Source organism: Hyaena hyaena, unplaced genomic scaffold (assembly GCF_003009895.1).
Source record: "Hyaena hyaena isolate Hyena2069 unplaced genomic scaffold, ASM300989v1 scaffold_172, whole genome shotgun sequence".
NCBI lineage: Eukaryota > Metazoa > Chordata > Mammalia > Carnivora > Hyaenidae > Hyaena > Hyaena hyaena.
In genome coordinates this window covers 215,739-229,004 of record NW_024080804.1, presented here as the reverse complement: position 1 = coordinate 229,004, position 13,266 = coordinate 215,739, and the positions used below count along the sequence as shown (strand labels likewise).

The following is a 13,266-nucleotide window of genomic DNA, read 5'->3' as shown; positions in this document are numbered from 1 at the left end:
GTCTCCCTCTCTCTCTTGCGCTTCTGCTCGCAGTCCTGTCTGTCTGTCTCTCTCTCAAATAAACACTAAAAATTTTTTTAAAAATGTTTTTAGACAGTTAGTAACTTTAATGTTTTAAAAAGTAAGCGGTGTTACTAAATACTTTGGGGGGGAAAACAAAGCACTCCACATGATGTTATTAGTGGAAGAGATAAGGATGCAAATCCACAAAGCAGGAGAATGTTACAAATTGTAGATAAAGGACTAAAATTAAAATCCAGGTTTTATTGTATCCTAATGATAGGTGCCAAAGTTTGCTTCCTCCAGAGTCTGACATTAGAATTGTATTTATAAACATTTTCTGTTTCCACTACTGCTGTCAAGGATGCCTGGGCTACTACTCTTTAAAGATAAGGAAAGGAGTACTGCCTATCTGTTTTATGATATACCTGTGGAGCAGGGTTTTCATAGCTTTATTTACCTTCCAGTTAGAAAAGAGATCTGATAAGAGGTCATGCATTTGCTGTCATCTGGCATCATAAGCTGTAATCCTTGGTTACATTTAGAGGCTTTTTCATTCTAACATTTAAAGGTTCTGTGTAGCAGTAGGGGTTATGGGTTAAATTCTAAACTAGGAGACAGTTTCTGGGTAACTTCTCAGTAGTCTCTGACATTTGTTTAATTGCAGACCTAAATAGCCAGTAATGGATGTACAGTTTCAGTGAGCAGTGAAGTTTATCATCTTGGAAGTAGAATGAGGTAGACTCAGAAAATTATAAAATGTTCATCCCCAGTTAGATTTCTTGATAGCCCAGGGGCGCCTGGGTGGCTTAGTCGGTTAAGCGTCCGACTTTCGCTTAGGTCATGATCTCGCGGTTCGTGGGTTCGAGCCCCGCGTCGGGCTCTGTGCTGACTGCCAGCTCAGAGCCTGGAGCCTGTTTCAGTCTGTGACTCCCTCTCTCTCTGACCCTCCCCTGCTCATGCTGTCTCTCTCTCTCCTAGAAATAAATAAAACATTAAAAAAAAAAATTTAGATTTCTTGATAGCCCAGAAAAACCCCTGTATAATTTCTTTTAAAGAAATGGAGCTGAACGGGAAGCAGAAGTGGTTAATGGATGATGTTGGACCTGGGAATTCTGAATGAGTCAGTTCAGTTCCTACAGGATGTCTTGTCTCAAAGAAATTCGGGTAATATGTGACATAAAGCTTGCAGGGTTCTCTGTGGCCTTTCTAGTTATATTCTTTAACTGGTAGCAGTGGTCATGGCCTCTTCTCCTACATGATGTGATTAGGTTGTTTTCTTCACTTTGGGGACTCTGCACAGCAGTTTTAAAAATAATGCTCTCTGATTGGTTCATCAGGAACTAGAACTTCATGGCAAAATTCCCGCACAGACTAATCTTGTAATCTTGTCCTTAATTCTCTGTATAGTGAGTGTTGGAGATTTCCAGATTGCTTCAAACTAATCCAAGGGTACAATAAGAAAGGACAACATGAGGGATGGAACTATAGGTGTAGAACTGTACTTTGTTGTGTTCTGAAAATTTTAGGTTGGAATAAATGGTTCCTGGGTTACCAGAGAACATTGGTGGGTTTATCAGTAACCTCCTGATGGGGGTGGGGATTGGTACACTCCCATTCCCCTACCTTTCCACATAACCAGCATTTGACTGAACAAAATTAATAATCTAGATAATTGAGCAGATGTTAGATCTCCCTTCGTCAAGGGCTGTTGTCCCCAAATCACAAGCAAATCCATTAATTCCTAGAACTTTACTGTAGATTGGTGTGAGTTTTCTAGCTGTTTTAGATTATAGTTATTTTTAGGCCAGTCTACCCACTTTTTTTTTTTTTTTTAATTTTAATGTCTATTTATTTTTGAGAGAGCCAGAGCCAGAATGACAAGAGTGTGAGCAGGGGAGGGGCAGAGAGAGAGGGAGACACAGAATCTGAAGCAGCTCCAGGCTCTGAACTGTCAGCACAGAGCCCACCGCGGGGCTCAAACCCACAGAGTGGAAGATCATGACCTGAGCCAAAGTCAGAGGCTCAACCCACTGAGCCATCCCGGCGCCCCCCACCCCCACCTTTCTGAATAGGATAGTGTATCCGCCTTTTTCAATATTGTAAATTACTTTTTGGCATCAGGGTAATAGACTTCTAAGATGAGTTGGGAAATGTTCCTGCCTCTTCTATTTTTTTTTTCTTTTTTTATGTTTTATTTATTTCTAGGAGAGAGAGAGAGACAGCATGAGCAGGGGAGGGTCAGAGAGAGAGAGGGAGTCACAGACTGTGAAACAGGCTCCAGGCTCTGAGCTGGCAGTCAGCACAGAGCCCGACGCGGGGCTCGAACCCACGAACCGCGAGATCATGACCTAAGTGAAAGTCGGACGCTTAACCGACTAAGCCACCCAGGCGCCCTGTCTTCTACTTTTCTTTTTTTTAAAAGAGATTATGTAGAATTGGTGGTGTCTTTTAATTTAAATGTTTGGTGGAATTCACCAGTGAAACCATCCAGGCCTGAAGATTTTAAGAGTCTTAAAATCTAAATGTCTGGCTAGCTTAGTTGGTGGAGCATGAACTCTTGTTCTTGGGGTTGTGAGTTTGAGCCTCACATTGGGGATAGAGTTTACATTAAAAAAAAAAAAGATTTAAAGTCACTAATTACATTTCTTCAATTGACAGAGCTGACTATTCAATTTTTTTTTCTTCTTGGGTTAGTTGTGGTAGATTGTGGCTTTCAAGAAATTGGTCCATTGAAACTGGGCATCTGGGTGGCTTAGTCAGTTAATCACCTGGCTTTGGGTTGGGTTATGTATGATCTCATGGCTCCTGAGTTCAAATCCTGCGTCAGGCTCTGTGTTGACAGTTTCCCAGCCTGGAGCCTGCTTCACATTCTGTGTCTCTCTCTGTCCCTGCCCTTCCCCTGCTCACTCTGTCTCAAAAATAAACATTAAAAAAAGATACAGAAATTTTTAAAAAATTGGTCCATTTCAGTGGGGTTGTTGAATTTATGTGCATGGAGTTTGTAGTATTTCTTATCCCTTTAATACCTGTAGAGTTTAGTGATATCCCTTCCTTCATTATTGGTATTGGTAATCTTTGTTTCTCCTTTTTCTTCCGTCAGTTCATCAGTTTTATTTTTTTTAGAGAATCGGCTCTTGGTTCCCTCAATTTACTTCTGTTGATTTGCTGTTCAATATTATTGATTACTACTCTTACTGATTGCTTCTGTTTGTTTCGGATTTATTTTGCTCTTTTTTTCTCCCAGTTTTATCAAGATATAGTTGAAATATAGTACTGTGTTGCTTAAAGTGCATGACTGTACTGACTTGACTTTTATATATTGTGAAATGATTATCTCAGTTAATATCCATCATCTATAGATACTAAAACATTTTTTGTCTTTGTGATGAGAGCTCCTTTTTTTAAATGTTTGCTTATTTTTATTTTTTAAATGTTATTTATTATTTTTAGAGAGAGAAAGTGAATGGAAGGGACAGAGAGAGGGAGACAGAGAATCCCAAGGAGGATCCACACTGTCTGCGCAGAGTCTAACTAGGGGCTCGAACTCCCCCATGACCTGAGCCAAAGTTGGATGCTTAACTGACTGAGCCACCGAGGCATCCCAGCAGTGTTAATCAAAATAATAATGTTGCACATATTTGCTCTTTTTCTAATTTCTTAAGTTGTTAACTTGAGACTTTTCTAATACAAACATTTGAGTGTCTTAAGTTTCCCTCTAAGCACTACTTCAGCTATGTCTCACACATCTTGATGTTTTTCATTTAGTTTAAAATATTTCCTAATTTTCATTAAGTCTTTTCTGACCCATGGGTTACATATAGTTAAATATTGGTTATTCCCAGATACTGTATTAATTATTGCTAGTTTAATTCCATTATAGTCAGAATATACTTTGTTTGACCTGAATCTTTTTACGTTTTTTAAGCTATGTTTTAAGGTCAGGATATGGTTTGTCTTTTTTTTTGTGCAGCTTTTTTTTTTTTAAACAAATAGTTTATTGTCAAGTTGGTTTCCGTATAACACCCAGCGCTCATCCCAACAAGTGCCCTCCTCCATGCCCATCACCCCCCTTCCCCTCCCCCCATACCCATCAGTCCTCAGTTCTCAACATTCAAGAGTCACTCATGGTTTGCCTCCCTCCCTCTCCCCTACTATTTCCCCCCTTCTTCTCCCCCATGGTCCTCCGTTAAGTTCCTCCTAATCCTCCTATACGTGCAAACATATGATATCTGTCCTTCTCTGCCTGACTTATTTCGCTCAGCATAACCCCCTCAAGATCCATCCATGTTGCTACACATGGCCAGATTTCATTCTTTCTCGTTGCCATGTAGTATTTCATCGTATATAGAAACCACATCTTCTTGATCCATTCGTCCGTTGATGGACACATAGGCTCTTTCCATGATTTGGCTATTGTTGAGAGTGCTGCTATGAACATTGGGATACAAGTGCCCCTGTGCATCATCAGCACTCCTGTATCCCTTGGGTAAATTCCTAGCAGTGCTATTGCTGGGTCCTAGGGGAGTTCTATTGTTAATTTTTTGAGGAACCTCCACACTGTTTTCCAGACGGGCTGCACCCGTTTACATTCCCACCAGCAGTGTAGGAGGGTGCCCGTGTCTCCACATCCTCGTCAGCATCTAGAGTCCTCATTTTAGCCACTCTGACCGGCGTGAGGTGGTATCTTATTGTGGTTTTGATTTGTATTTCCCTGATGAGGAGGGATGCTGAGCATCATTTCACGCGTCTGTTGGCCATCTGGGTGTCCTCTTTGGAGAGGTGTCTGTTCATATCTTTTACCCATTTCTTCACTGGGTTGTTTGTTTTTCGGGTGTGGAGTTTGGTGAGTTCCTTATAGATTTTGGATACTAACCCTTTATCTGATATGGCATTTGCAACTATCTTTTCCTTATTAGTTGCCTATTAGTTTTATGGATTGTTTCCTTTGCCGTGCAGAAGTTTTTAATCTTGATCAGGTCCCAATAGTTCATTTTTGTTCTTGATTCCCTTGCTTTTGGGGATGTGTCAAGTAAGAAATTGCTGCAGTTGAGGTCAAGGAGATTCTTTCCTGCTTTCTCCTCTAGGGTTTTGATGGTTTCTTGTCTCACGTTCAGGTCTTTTATCCATTTTGAGTTTATTTTTGTGCATGGTGTGAGAAAATGATCTAGTTTCATTCTTCTGCATGTTGCTGTCCAGTTCTCCCAGCACCATCTGTTAAAGAGGCTGTCTTTTTTCCATTGGATACTCCTTCCTGCTTTGTCAGAGATTAGTCAGCTGTATACTTTTGGGTCCGATTCCGAGTTCTCAGTTCTATGCCATTGGTCTATGTGTCTGTTTTTGTGCCAATACCATCCTGTCTTGAGGATGACAGCTTTGTAGTAGAGGCTAAAGTCTGGGATGGTGATGCCTTCCGTTTTGGTTTTCTTCTTCAATATTACTGTGGGTATTCAGGGTCTTTTGTGGTTCCATACACATTTTAGGATAGTTTGTTCTAGTTTTGAGAAGTATGCTGGTGCAATTTTGATTGGGGTTGCATTGAATGTGTAGATTGCTTTGGGTAGTAATGACATTTTAACTATATTTATTCTTCCAGTGCATGAGCATGGAATGTTTTTCCATTTCTTTGTGCCTTTTTCAATTTCCTTCATAAGTTTTCTATAGTTTCCATCATACAGATCTCTTAAGGATATGGTTGGTCTTGAATGAATGTTCCACGTTCATTTGAAGAAAGTGTGTATTCTTCTCTTTTTGAGTGGCATGTTCTATAAATTTCTATAAATGTCAGTTAGATTCACTTGATTGCTGGGGATGTTAATTTTATATCTTTGCTGGCTTTCTTGCTCTTTGTTCTGTCAACATGAGAGGAATGCTGAGTCTCTCTAATTGTGGGGTTATTTCTCCTTTCATTTCTATCAGTTTTAATTTTATTATTTTATTTTATTTTTAGAGCAAGAGTGCACAGTGGAGGAGAGGAGCAGAGGGGAAGAGAGAGAATCCCAAGCAGGCTCTGTGCTGTCAGCACCAAGCCCGATGTGGGGCTTGATCTCACAACTGTGAAATCATGACCTGAGCTAAAATCAAGAGTTGGATGTTTAACTGACTGAGCGACCCAGGTGCACTGAGGAATCAAATTTTAAGTAAATTCTTTGCGCTCAAGTCTACTTTGGCATTAGTATAGCTACTCCAACTTTCTTTTGGTTAGTGGCTACATGGTGTTACTCTTTCCTCTATCATTACATTACAACCCATTACAGTGGGTTTCTTGTAGACAGTTGGGTCTTTTTATATATATAAAAAAGCTCCAACAATCTCTTTTAATTGGTGTGTTTAGATGAGCATTTACTTTTGCTATAGTTATTTATATGTTTGGATTTTGTTCTACCATTTAGTTATTTGGTTTCTGTTTTTCTCCTTTGTTTTCTATTCCTTTGTTTCTTTACTGCTTTCTTTTCAGTTGGACTATTTTTCAGTGTTTTAATTTATTACACTTTTAACTATTCTTTTTGTATGGCTTTGTTAAGTGCTTGTTCTGGGGGTTACAGTATATATACACTTTACCTAGTTTACTTAGAAACCTACCATACAGATTTCTTTACCTTCTTTTCTGTGTGGTGTGGTTGTCATATTATATCTGCACACATTGAAAACATTACCAGAGAAGGTTGTAATTTTTGTTTTCAGCCATCAAAAATTTTAAGTATTCAAGAGAAAGACAACACTTTATTTACATTTACCCAGATGTTACTATGTCTATTGCGTTCCCTAAATTCCTGAAGTTCTAGGTTTCTCTTATGCCTACAGAACTTTCAGCCTTTTTTTTTTTTTAAAGAGCATATCTGCTGACTACACATTGTTTTAGTTTTCCTTCATTTGAGAATGTCTTTATCATCTTCATTACTAAAGAATATTTTGCTGGACATAGGTTGACAGCCACCATCCCACTCCCCCCCCCCCCCCCCCCCCCCCCCCCCCGGCACTTTTTGGCCTTTGTTGTTTCTGATGAGAAATGCTGGCTGCTTTCAAGATTTTTGTGTCTTGGTTTCAACAGTTTTTTTTCCCCCCTGTTTTTACTTTTATTTTCATGTACTTTATGCAGAATTTACTCCCAGGCCATAAGTTCTTGTTTCTTCAGGTTCTTCTGGGATATCTTTTTCTTCTGTGCAACTTCCTCTTCGGTTTAGGAACAATCTGCTCTTTTTCAGTGAGGATCATCTCAGTGTGGCAGGGAGAGCTTATATATGGGTTAATCCAACCCATGAGCCCTGTAAGTTCTACGCGCATCTTGGGGGCTTTGTTCACCTGGATGTGTTCGATGACCAGAGAATCTACATCTAAACCCTTAAGTTCAGCATTACTCTCTGCATTTTTAAGCATGTGCAGTAAAAATTCAGCACTGTTTTTGGGCCACCAACCCTGTGTCCAGCCCCACTGTTTGGCCTGGGCACACCTACCAACTCCACCATTGTAGCGTTGGAATGGCACACATTGCTTAAGATACGTGGTGGCTTTTTGGATATGCATACCCTTAATGGCCTGGGCAGTTGCATGTGTGTCCTTAAAGTGAACACGAAGATTTGAACCTCTTGATTTGCATGATTATGTCGGGTTTTCCGGATCAAGTGAATAGCGAACCATTTTCAGAGATCACCTCAGGCCGCTCACGGGAAGAGCTCAACAGTTTATTATGTACCCAGGTGTGCATTTCTTTGAGCTTACACTTCTTTGGGTTTGTTGTAATTCTTGAATCTAAGTTTTTTTTCATTAAATATTAGACATGTTTATTAATTTTTTTTAAGTTGAAGTATAATTTTCGGGTGCATGGGTGGTTCAGTTGGTTAAGCGTCTAACCTCAGCTCAGGTCATGATTACAGTTTGTGAATTTGAGCCCTGCATCAGACTCTGTGCTGACAACTGAGAGCCCGGAGCCTGCTTCAGATTCTGGGTCTTCCTCTCTCTCTGCCCCTCCCCTGCTCATGCTCATGCTCTGTCTCTCAAAAATAAATAAACATAAAAAAATAATAAATTGGGGTATAATTCTCACATACATATTAGTTTTAGGTGTGCATCATAACAATTTGATATTTGTGTACGTTGTGAAATAATGACCACAATAAATCTAGTTAACATTTATCACCTTAGTACATAGTTACCCCCAATTTTTTTTCTTGTGTTGAGGTTTACTCTCTTAGCAATGTTCACATATGCAATATAGTATTATTAGCTATAGTCATCATGTTGTGCATTACATCCAATGACTTATTTATTTTAAACCTCAAAGATTGTACCCTTTGACTCCCTTTACCCATTTCTCTCACCTCCCACATCCTCCATTCCCCTGCCTTTGGTAACCACCTGTCTGTTTTCTTTATCTAGGAGCTTGGTTGGTTTTTTTGGTTTGTTTATTTTTAGATTTCATATGTGAGGTCATACAGTATTTGTCTTTCTCTGTCTGACATATTTCACTTAGTGTAATGCCCCTGGGGTCCATCTACATTGTTGCAAATGGCAAGATTTCATTTTTTTTTAATGGCTGAATAATAGTCATATGTATTAATATATATGAATTGGTATGAATATACATATATGCCACATTTTCTTTATTCATTCATCCATTGATGTTCAGTTAGGTTCTTTTCATATCTTGTCTATTGTAAATGATGTTGCAATGAAAGTTGGCGTACATATATCCTTAATATTTTTGCTTCAGGTAAATACCCAGAAGTGGAATTGCTGAATCATAGAAGTAGTTCTATCTTTAATTTTGAGGAACCTCCATACTGTTTTCCATAGAGGCTAGTAACATTCCCATCAACAGTGCAGAAGGAAGGGTTCCCTTTTCTCCACAACCTGGCTAACACTTAGTATTTCTTATCTTTTTGATAATAGCCATTCTAATAGGTGTGGTGTTTCGATTTGCACTTGATTTTGATTCTTATTTCCTTGGTGATTAGTGATGTTGAGCTCCTTTTCATGTGCCTGATGGCCATCTGTATGTTTTCTTTGGAAAATATCTTTTCAGTCTTTTGGCATTCTTTATTAAAATTTTTTTTAAATGTTTATTTTTGATAGAACACAAGGTGGGGAGGAGAAGAAAGAGAGGGAGATACAGAATCTGAAGCAGGCTCCAGGCTCTGAGCTGTGAACACAGAGCCCGATGCGGGGCTTGAACCCACAGACCATGAGATCATGACCTGAACTGAAGTTGGTCACCCAACCCACTGAGCCACCCAGGCGCCCCTCTTCTGGCATATTTTAAACCAGCTTGTTTGTTAGTTGTTGAGTTGTAGAAGTTCTTTATATTTTGGATATCAAACCTTGGTCAGATAAATGATTTGCAAATATTTTATTCCATTTGGTAAGTTGTTATTTCATTTTGATGCAGAAGCTTTTTAGTTTGATATACTCTGAATTATTTATTTTTGCTTTTCGTGTCAAGATTCAAAAAGTCATTCTTAAGACCTTTGTCAAGGAACTTATTAGCACCTGTTTTCTTCTGGGAATTTTATGGCTTGGGGTCTTACGTTCCAGTCTTTATTTTGAGTTCAAATTTTGTGTATGGTGTAAGATAGTGGCACTTTTCCCAACAAAATTTATTGAAGACAATGTCTTTTCCCCATTGTAAATTCTAGGCTCCTTTGTCACAAATTAATTGACCAAATATACATGGGTTCATTTCTGAGCTCATTATTTCTGTTTCATTGATTGATGGGTCCTTTTTTTTTTTTAATGCCAATACTGTACTGATTTGACTAGAGTTTTGTAATAGAGTTTGAAATCTGGGAGTGTGAGGCCTTCTTCTTTGACTATTTGGGGTCTTTTGTGGTTCCATTCTCTTTCTCTTATTCTGGGATTTCAGTGACTTGAATGTTAGACCTTGTCCTACAGAAGATCCTTGAGGCTTGGCTCTTTGTGTTTCCTCTCTCTCTCTCTCTCTCTCTCTCTCTCTTTTCTGGTTGGATAATGACTGTTGCTTTATCTTCAAGGTCATAGAATTTTTCCTGTCCTCTCCATTCTTCTGTTGAGCCCATCCAGTGAGTTTTTTTAATTTTAGTTATCGTATTTTTCATTTCTAAGATTTTTCATGTGGTTTTATTTTGTAGCTTTTATTTACCTGCTGAAATTTTATGTTACATACACTTAATCCTTCTTGGAGCATGATTATGATAGGTAGTCTCTGATATTTCCAGCATTGGGGTCATCTTGTTACTGGCATCTCTGTTCAGTGGCTTTTTCCCTTGCTAGTTGTTGAGTTTTCTTGATTTTTCAGATGTTTAGTTATTCTGGACACTTCTAATATTATGAGTCTCTGGTGTTTATATCCTATAGAGAATGATTTGTTGTTTTGTTTTACTGTGCATTTAACCCAGTTAGGTTCAGGTCACAGGATCCAACTATCTTTCTTCTGTGGGCTTGGTTCTAAAGTCAGTCCAGTTTTCAAAGCCTCAGTAGCACTCTTTGGATCATTTCTGACTATATACTGTGTAGGGCTTTATCCAGAAGCCTGGCTAGTGGTCCTGCTTCCTAGTGTAGTTTTCAAGGCCTTTGATATGTTATTTAGGGTCAGATCCACATGTTATACTTTAGGGATGAGCCTGGGCGTTCATGTACAACTTTATGGGGTCAATTTCTGTAGATCTCTCCTTTGCAAATTTCATCAATACTGTGGCGCACAGCCCTGGCCCCACTTTGCTGATCCTCTGTCTGGAAGGCCGAGGCCTTGTTCTCCCTCCTTTGCTATGGCCTTCCCTCAACTGAGTCTGTCTCAGGGGCCAAGAGAATAGACAAAAAATTTAATAATAATAATAATAATCAACAGGGATTCTTCTCTCTATCCTCTCCACACTACCAAGCACTTTGTGGACCAGGGTTCTTATGGTTAGAGAGGATCCTTTTCTAAGGAATGCCTGCCTGGAAGACTTGGTTTTGTCTGGAGACTATGGCGTGAGAGAGGAGCAAACCCAGAAGACTTTTCCTACCCTCTCTGTCCTCTCTTCCTCCTGCCACCCAACCCCCCCCCCCCCACACACACACACACCCACCCTCAGACTCAAAAGAGAAGGTGCTTCTGTTGGAGGCTTTTCTGTTCATGCCTTGTATATTCTGTTCATGCCTTGTATATGTCTGGTCGTATTTGGGCTACCTTTGATTGCAGAGTAGCAGATGGGAGGAAAGAAAACAACTAGGAATTAGCATCAGATTGCTTGTGCTTTAAGTTCTGATTTTCCTTTTCTAGTCTGCTTCCACTTACACCCTGAGCAGCCCTCAGCTGCTGCATACATTCTGTCCAGGGTTTTTAGTTACCTTCAGTGGAAGGGATAGGGTGGAGTGTGCTTACCTCATCTTTTTTTCTTTTTTTTCTTTTCTTTTTTTTTTTTTTTTTTTTTGAGAGAAAGCTTGCAAGTGAAAGAGAGGGGCAGAGGGAGAGAGAGAGAATTCCAAGCAAGCTCCACGTTCACTCAGGAGCTAGACAAAGGGCTTGATCCCACAACCTCGGACCATGACTTCAGCGGAAATCAAGAGTCAGACACGCAACTGACTGAGCCACCCAGGCACTCCCTTACTGAAATTAATCTTAACCAGGACCCTGTGCATTATTTTTTAACATTGCATTTAATGGACTCCTTGTAATGATGACACTACCAAATATTAAAACCTTTTCTATAGCTGTTTCTGAAGCAGGCATTGTTGTAAATGGTGTATGTGTTTTAATTAAAGTTTTAAAACTGATTTGATTTTTAAACAATTCTGTGAGACAGAGACTATTATCTTCCACTTTACATTTGGGGAAAGTGAGGCATTGCAAAGTTAAGGAACATGCAGGGAGGACATACAGCAAGGCAAATGGTTAAGACCAGACTTAGAAGCCAGCATAACTGTCTCCAGAGTCTCAGCCATAACCACCAGACTAACATTACCTCTGTTTCATTATGTGGTAACATCCATCACCTGAGAAAATGAACAGGATCCCTTGTAGTAAACTCCATAGCCACTGGGAGTCTTCAAACTATACTGAAATGATTATGTTATTTAACTTTTCTAAGGTGGGCCTTATTAATTACATGAAAATTTTAATTTTCCCCCTGATTCTGGCTTACTTTAATAGATTTTGATGAAGACAAGGCTTGTTACTTGTTTTACAAAGTAGCAAATTCACTGTACTGTTTGCAGGTTAAAACTTTATGTATGATGAAGCCTTTCCATAAAGCAATTTTCCCTATGACTAGAGGACTTCTGTTACATATGTAACTTACTGATTCATAGCATTTTGGTGGTTCTAGGAATTCCCCATTTTAATTTAGTAATAGAAGCCTATTTTGGGATTTGAAGGAAACTTTTTGTAATTTCTTTTTGAACAGCTATACCTGTACACACAGAAGGGCACATGCAGCAGAAAATAGAGGTCTCCGCATTCTAGTTTTTTTTTTTTTTTTTTTTTTATTTATTTCTAGGAGAGAGAGAGAGACAGCGTGAGCAGAGGAGGGTCAGAGAGAGAGGGAGTCACAGACTGAAACAGGCTCCAGGCTCTGAGCTGGCAGTCAGCACAGAGCCCGACGCGGGGCTCGAACCCACGAACCGCGAGATCATGACCTAAGCGAAAGTCGGACGCTTAACCGACTAAGCCACCCAGGCGCCCCTCCTCATTCTAGTTTTTAAATACCCAGTTTTTCCCAGAAAGAGGGGAAAATTTTAAATATAGAAAATCACTTTCTTTATGAAAAAGTATTTAAGTTAGAAAGAAAAGTAAAAAAAAAGTAGTTGAAATGTCTAGAGACTGACCAGTAGAATAGTATCCAGGCCTGAAAATGTGACTGTATGCTGATTATCCCCACTTATGCTTCTGATTTTAGAACCTGCTTTAGTCAACATGTGAAAATTAGTAGCCTTTTTATATAAAGACACAAATGTTATTAAAGATTTATGGTGGACCCTTGATGTTTGTGGAAAATACATCCAGACATTAGTGACTTGCCAAGTTAGCAAAGATTATATTTGCTAAAGGTCTCTAGCACTGATTTCTTTTGGGGTCCAGTTTCCACATTACTACTGCATTGTGATAATTTCTGAATATCTGAAAATACACCGTGGTGCGGTCTTTGAGGGTTTGACTAGGGATGCTTACTAGCAAATCATTTTACAGACAAGCAAGTTGAATTTTTCTTCAGCAGTTTTTTGGATACAGGTTTATAAAACCTTTATTAAAGTACTCTTAATGAAAGGTATAGTGAACATAGGAAATAGTCATTACAGACCTTTTGAAATGAA

The 13,266-nt window shown here is 39.2% G+C and overlaps 1 protein-coding gene and 1 pseudogene across 1 annotated transcript in view; one reads left to right on the top strand and one right to left on the bottom strand.

Moving 5' to 3' along the window:
- Positions 1–13,266, top strand: part of ARL8B (ADP ribosylation factor like GTPase 8B) — a 55,499-nt gene that overhangs the window by 15,163 nt on the left and 27,070 nt on the right. The window lies entirely within an intron of this gene.
- LOC120237130 lies at positions 7,103–7,638 on the bottom strand (annotated as a pseudogene).